Source organism: Calliphora vicina, chromosome 2, assembly GCF_958450345.1.
Source record: "Calliphora vicina chromosome 2, idCalVici1.1, whole genome shotgun sequence".
Taxonomy (NCBI): domain Eukaryota; kingdom Metazoa; phylum Arthropoda; class Insecta; order Diptera; family Calliphoridae; genus Calliphora; species Calliphora vicina.
The window spans coordinates 16,493,662-16,499,882 of record NC_088781.1 but is presented as its reverse complement, the minus strand read 5'-3'; positions in this window follow the sequence as shown (position 1 = coordinate 16,499,882).

The window sequence follows — 6,221 nt, the reverse complement described above, 5'->3', positions numbered from 1 at the left end:
ACACTTACTAAAACAACTTAGAGTTAGAAGCTTTAATACATTAATAGAATTGTAATAAAATCTTCTTACAAAGTATTCAAATTTCACTTTTTTTTGTATTAAAAATATATACAATTTTGCTATGGAAATCATTGTTGTAGTTGTTGTGAGACAAGATGACCTGACAAAAATTTATTCAAAATTGTATTCATTTAAAAAAAAAAAAACCTAAATTTTCAAACTTATAGGACTTACATACCAACACAGATCCATTTACATAGATATTGTTCAACCACTTTGTTTATTTTAGATTTGTTGTTGTTGAGGGTTTTTGTCCAATTCTAATGAAATCGAATTTTATGTTTTATCATGTAACAAAAACATTTATTTATTTATTTTTATGTCCCCTTACTCTTAACCATCAAATCGTATCAAGTTTTTTTATTTTTGTTGAATTTTATTTAACGAGTATTGTATTCGAGTGGTTATAGCCATTTTCAATAGGTGTGTATTTTTGTTGTTGCTATTTGAAAACTAAAATTTGTTTTGTTATGGGGGAAGAGGAGGCGGGGAAAACCATTTATTACCGGTGTAAAACATGTTAAGAATTTGAAATTTTTGTATTTAAATGAGAATTGTTCTCGTGTTAAAAGTATTTTAAGGGAATGCTGAAAATGTTTCTATTTTAAATACAGATAGAGATGTTTTAATATAATTTTTTGAAGTAATAATAAATGCAATTATTTTATACAATACAAAAGGAAAAATTATATGCCTTAGTGTTCTATTAGTATTAAATTGATTTATGCCAAAATATATGTACCTTTCATAAAATATTATCATTTCACATGAAAAATAAAGTGTATTAAAAAAAACCATTAATGATTTAATAATGGATTTTTTTAATATTTTCTATTTTTGCTTAAATAAATTTAATAATTTAGCTGTTGCAATTTTTAGTATTCTACTCTTTAACAATTTTTGAAGTTTATTTAATTAGTAGTGATCTTTAATTAATGTTAAAAAATAATATGTAATTGGCATTTGTCTACCTCATTTAATTTTGTATATCCTTACATTTTCATAGATACAAACAAATTAACGGATACATCAATGTGATGGACACACCAACATAAATACATAAACAAACACATAGATATTTCTCATGTGTTATTATCACAGAACAACTTAAGTTCATTTAAGTTTATTTACTCCTTAGTTATAACATTATCTAATCAGAGTTTCGAAATTTAATTTCTAGCAAAACTAATTATTTCGAAGATTAGCTCAAGCTTTCTATACATCATCTAAGCTCTCAACTGAAGTGTGATCAGTAAGTTATTGGGTGACTCTTAGTTTGCACCAAATGCTGCATACACCACCATAGCACAGTGGGGGAAATGAAAAATAAAGTGGAAATAAATCTTTAACTTCTAAACCGATAGTCCGATTTTAATAAAATTTCCCAGGGCTATAGAAAAGGTGTAGCTCAGTTTAATTGAATTTGGATTTAAAATACTAAAGCTGAGTTTCCGCAAACACCGTAATCGGCGCCGATAACGAAAACTGAAACTGAAAAACGTTGGTGTTTGTCACCTTCTCGTTTCTGAATTGTTTTCGTTTTCAGTTGGGTGCGTTGCGGCATAAAACAGAAACGAAATTATTTTTTAATTTTTTTTTTTAAAAAATTATTTTTTTAATTTATTTTAATTTTCTTCAAATTTGAAATAAAAAAATAATTAAAATAATATCGTTCCTACAGCACCGAAAACAACCTACTTGAAGTTGTTTTCGTTCCGGCCCCAAATGATAGGTTTTTCGTCACTGATCGGTGCCGTTTCGTTCCCAATTTTCGTTGCCGATTTCGTTTTTAGCGGAAACGAAGCTTAAGGTGAGGCGGAGCCTCAAGGCCCCCAAGAGGGATATCTTTTTTAAAAAATTATGCCAAATGTTTGTTCTCCATCCTCCATATATGTATTCGTAGAATCTACAAGAAGAAAATATTTGAAAATTATAATTTCAGGTCTGGATTTTAGCTAATAGCGGATCCAAATCTCCCCCAATTTTTTTCAAGTATATATTATATTTTTAGTTTTTCCGCGAATTTTTATTCGAAAAAGGTATTTACGTTAATCTTTTGTTATACAGAAAATAAAAACAACAATAAATAATTTTTTTATATTTTATTGAAAGGAAAGTACTATAGAAGAAAATTAATTTCAAAATTTGTATTACTGAGAGGGGCAAGCCTTCCGAATTAGACCAATTTTTTATGTAAATTTAAAATTTATGTCAAATTTTCTCTAATCGCATAGCTGTTTTCAAACAATTGAAACCTCTTTTGTATGACCCAATAAGTTAAATACCTTGCAAAGGGAATTTATAGCCTTAGGCTAGGTACCGTCAACAGAGTTAAAATTGGAAAACTACCATTTTTGGGGATTTCGGGTTTATCAAAAACAGTTCATTAATTTCTTTTTCACTTTTGAATTTTGATCAAAAATTTCGATATAGGATTAAAATTTCATAAACCAAACTTTTATTGCTTTTTAAAAATTAAAATTTTCTAACAAAAATCAGCTAGATTTTTTATTCCCATATTTTTGAAAAAAGTATTCTATCAATTTTTTAATTCTTAAAAATTTTATTTAAAATCTGGCTATCCGTTTAGAAGTTACAGATTTATTGCCATTTTTTCAGCAAAAGGGTTTTATCTATTAAGAGCTTCTGAATTCTGACCAGACCATTGCGTTCGCGCAACTTATTAGTAGCGAGTATTGGCTCAAAAATGCCCAGAATATGCGGCCAGATATGTAACAGTAATATTCCATCATGACAACGTTCTGACACATGTTTCAATACCTGTTTAAAAGTATTTAGAATGAAGTGGTTTTGCTCCATCCGCTTTGTAGTCCAGACCATGCACCATTTGACTACTATTTGTTTCGATTGATGCAAAACGCTCTCTCTGGGATACGCGTTGGAAAATTATCCGATTTTGTCTTGAATCCATATGTTGCTAGAAAGATGGAAAAAGTTTATAGCTAGCAATGGCCAATACTTTGAATAAATTTATATTGTTAAAATGTTTCAAAATAAAAGCCAAAGATTTGAAAAAATACCGCATTTTAGGTCATACATCAAATTTTTTTTAATTACATTGTAACATGTAGAGAATTTTTAATTGGAACAGAATATCGACCCTATATTTCAGAAAAGGTATGAATGGATTTTTGGAGATTTTTTAAAAAAATGTGAAAACTCAAGGTGGCGTGTAATTTTGACAATTAAGCGTAAAGAGCATTATTAACAACTATGGAGACCCTCACTGGAATTTTCCAGCAAAAATTTTCGTAGAATACTTTAATTCTTAGATGTCCTTTTTGGGGTCAAATTAACTACTAAAGAGAGGGACTAGATGGTTATGATCTTCCAAAAAAGTGATACCCATAAAATTCCATGATAATACGAATTCTCTCAGAAAATATCTTACAATTTTTTTCATTTAGTTAAATGCACCCTTCGATCAAAAAATTAAAACTTTGACCCACTGTAAGATCAGCTGGACTAAAGTTTATTCTACAAAAATATCTACTCAACATGCCCATTTAGAATTTTAGGGTGGCTATTATGTTCTAAAAATGCAATGTTATTAGACATCATGTATGTATGTTAAGCAATAAGTAAGAAAACCAGTATTAAATATTTTACATTTTCGAAAGGTTTCAAAAACCAAATGAAAACGAATTGCAAAACTTCTTTGTGAAATTTTAGATCTCCAACGAACATGCCAAGGTATAATATCTATAATATTTTTGTTAATATACTTGTTTAAGATAATGAGGAATGTCTAATACAACTCAAATCGAAAAGAGGATCAGATCAATAATATATAAACATTGTCCCTCATAGTATACATTTTGAAAGTATTCATAGATGTAGAGTAAAGGAAAATATATTTAATTAAATAGCTTTTTTCGACTTAAGTTGCTTTAATGTACTGCCACAGATAGCAGATACATAGATACATATTTATATGGCTCACACGTGGTATTATTTTTCATTTGGAATTGTAAAACAATGTCATTAATACATATCAAACAGTAGCAACAATAACAGCAACAACAAAATACATAAATTTCATATTGATAGCAATCAATAACGATAAAATTTAATTAACAACAACGGAATAATAATAATTTATCAAAGTAGCAAACATACAAAAACACATATACACACACACACACAAACACCTACACAGATACATACATCTATACAACAAACAAACAGACAACATTAAATGAAATTACATTACAATACTACAGCAACAACATTATTATTAAACAAAAGCAAAAAATAAAAAATAGAGAAAAAAATAAAATACAGCTAAAGCAACAGCCAATGCAAACAAACTCAAACATCCCCTTTCTCAAAAATTCTACACAAATACCTTTAAACATACCAGTCATAGAGAATAGACATAGAGTGGAAACTCTACTGTCGAAGACCTAACTCAGTTTTCAGAAACCTAAGTGCTGATAATGTATTAGTACTTAGAAAAAACTATGTACAAACAAAAACAACACAACACGTATGTGTGATTATTTTAAATAAATTTGTTGTTTGAGTTTTTTTCTAGTTTCCGCTTTATGTTTCTCTATGATTCTAGCATAGAGAAGTATTTGTGTGTGTCTGTGAGAGTATAAACAAAATTTTATTTATATAAATGTTGGCATAGAATTGATAATGACTAAATAAATGAGTTGTTTGGGGGAGTAAAAGGAATGAATTATAAACATTCTCTAGTATCCAGGACTATTACGGTAGTTAAAATTTATGTTTAAAAATAACTAACCAATTACAGCAGCAACATCGAGAATAACAAATAGTAATTTTCACACTTTCTGGTGTAAAAATGTAAGTTGAAATATTAAACTTTCAGCAATATACATACATAAATGTATAGTAGTTATAAATTTCTTTTAGAAAACTGTTTGTGACTAAGCAATTTTTTTAATTGATATAAAAATGAAACAAATTTTAAAATTACAGTTTGATGTAAATATGTAGAAATATTGTATTGACAAAATTAAGTAGTTTTTTCTTGAAAATACTTTTTTTTGCTTTCCTTAAAAGCTGCATAATTGTACAGTGATACAAAAGTGAACGAAAATACATAATATGCAGGGGTTCTCATATATCAATTATGTTTTTTTGTTATCCATAGAGTACGGAAATACTTATAGTTTTTCTCGATCAGTTCTCCCCAACTAAAGAAAATACTGCCAGTACATAAAATATTTTGTACATAAAAGGAATGAACTGCTACTGTATTTTTAATTTGAAAAAATCAAGAAGGCTTTTTGAAAACTATTAGAATTTTCATTGTTATGCTAGGTATAGATGTACAAGTAGGAAATAAGTAAAATTAAAATTTCTTGCGTCATACTATAAAATTTAATTTTTCAACAAGTTATTCATATACACTGGTGCATATTCCTATAAACGCACTTAATTTGTTTCTGTATTTTTGTTATATCTTTGTTGTTCTCATCCAAAAGCAAAATTTAACTTTTTTAATGAGAGACAACTTAACGGTACTTTTTGAAAGTAAACAAGTTTTTTTCTTATTCTTGTTGTTTGCCTTAATTATGCGATCAAATGTTCTTGGTGCTTTTTTAAGTGGAAGATTCGTATAAACGCAGACGTGAAATTTGTTTTTAAAAAAGTTACCAAAAATAAAATATTATCAATTTTAGTTTTTTTTTTTCAACCAAAGGCACGTTTCTAATGGTAACATCTCAATTTACTGCAACCTTTTCTATTTGAATCAATAAATTTCATCACTTTTAAAGATGCCCAAGGGAACTTTTTTGTCCGATCAAGAAAAGATTCAAATTAAATTTTTTTCACGAACAAGGATGTTCCAATAGAGAAATTGGACGTAAAATCGATTGTTCGGTGGTGTGTTGCGAAATTTCTTGAAGAAATGTCAAAATTATGGAGTTCGCAAACCTACAAAGGGAAATACAAAACTAACAAGAAGACAACTTAATCTAATAAAACAAGTAGCAAGCCGCAACAAATTGAATTCCACACAAATAAAGAATAAATTGAATCTTCCAGTGACTTCCAAACACGTTGCACACATTTTACGAAACGATGAAAACATAAAATGGAAAAAGTCGAAATGGAAACCAATGCTAAAAAAGCATCATAAAGAAACCCGTCTAAAATTCGCC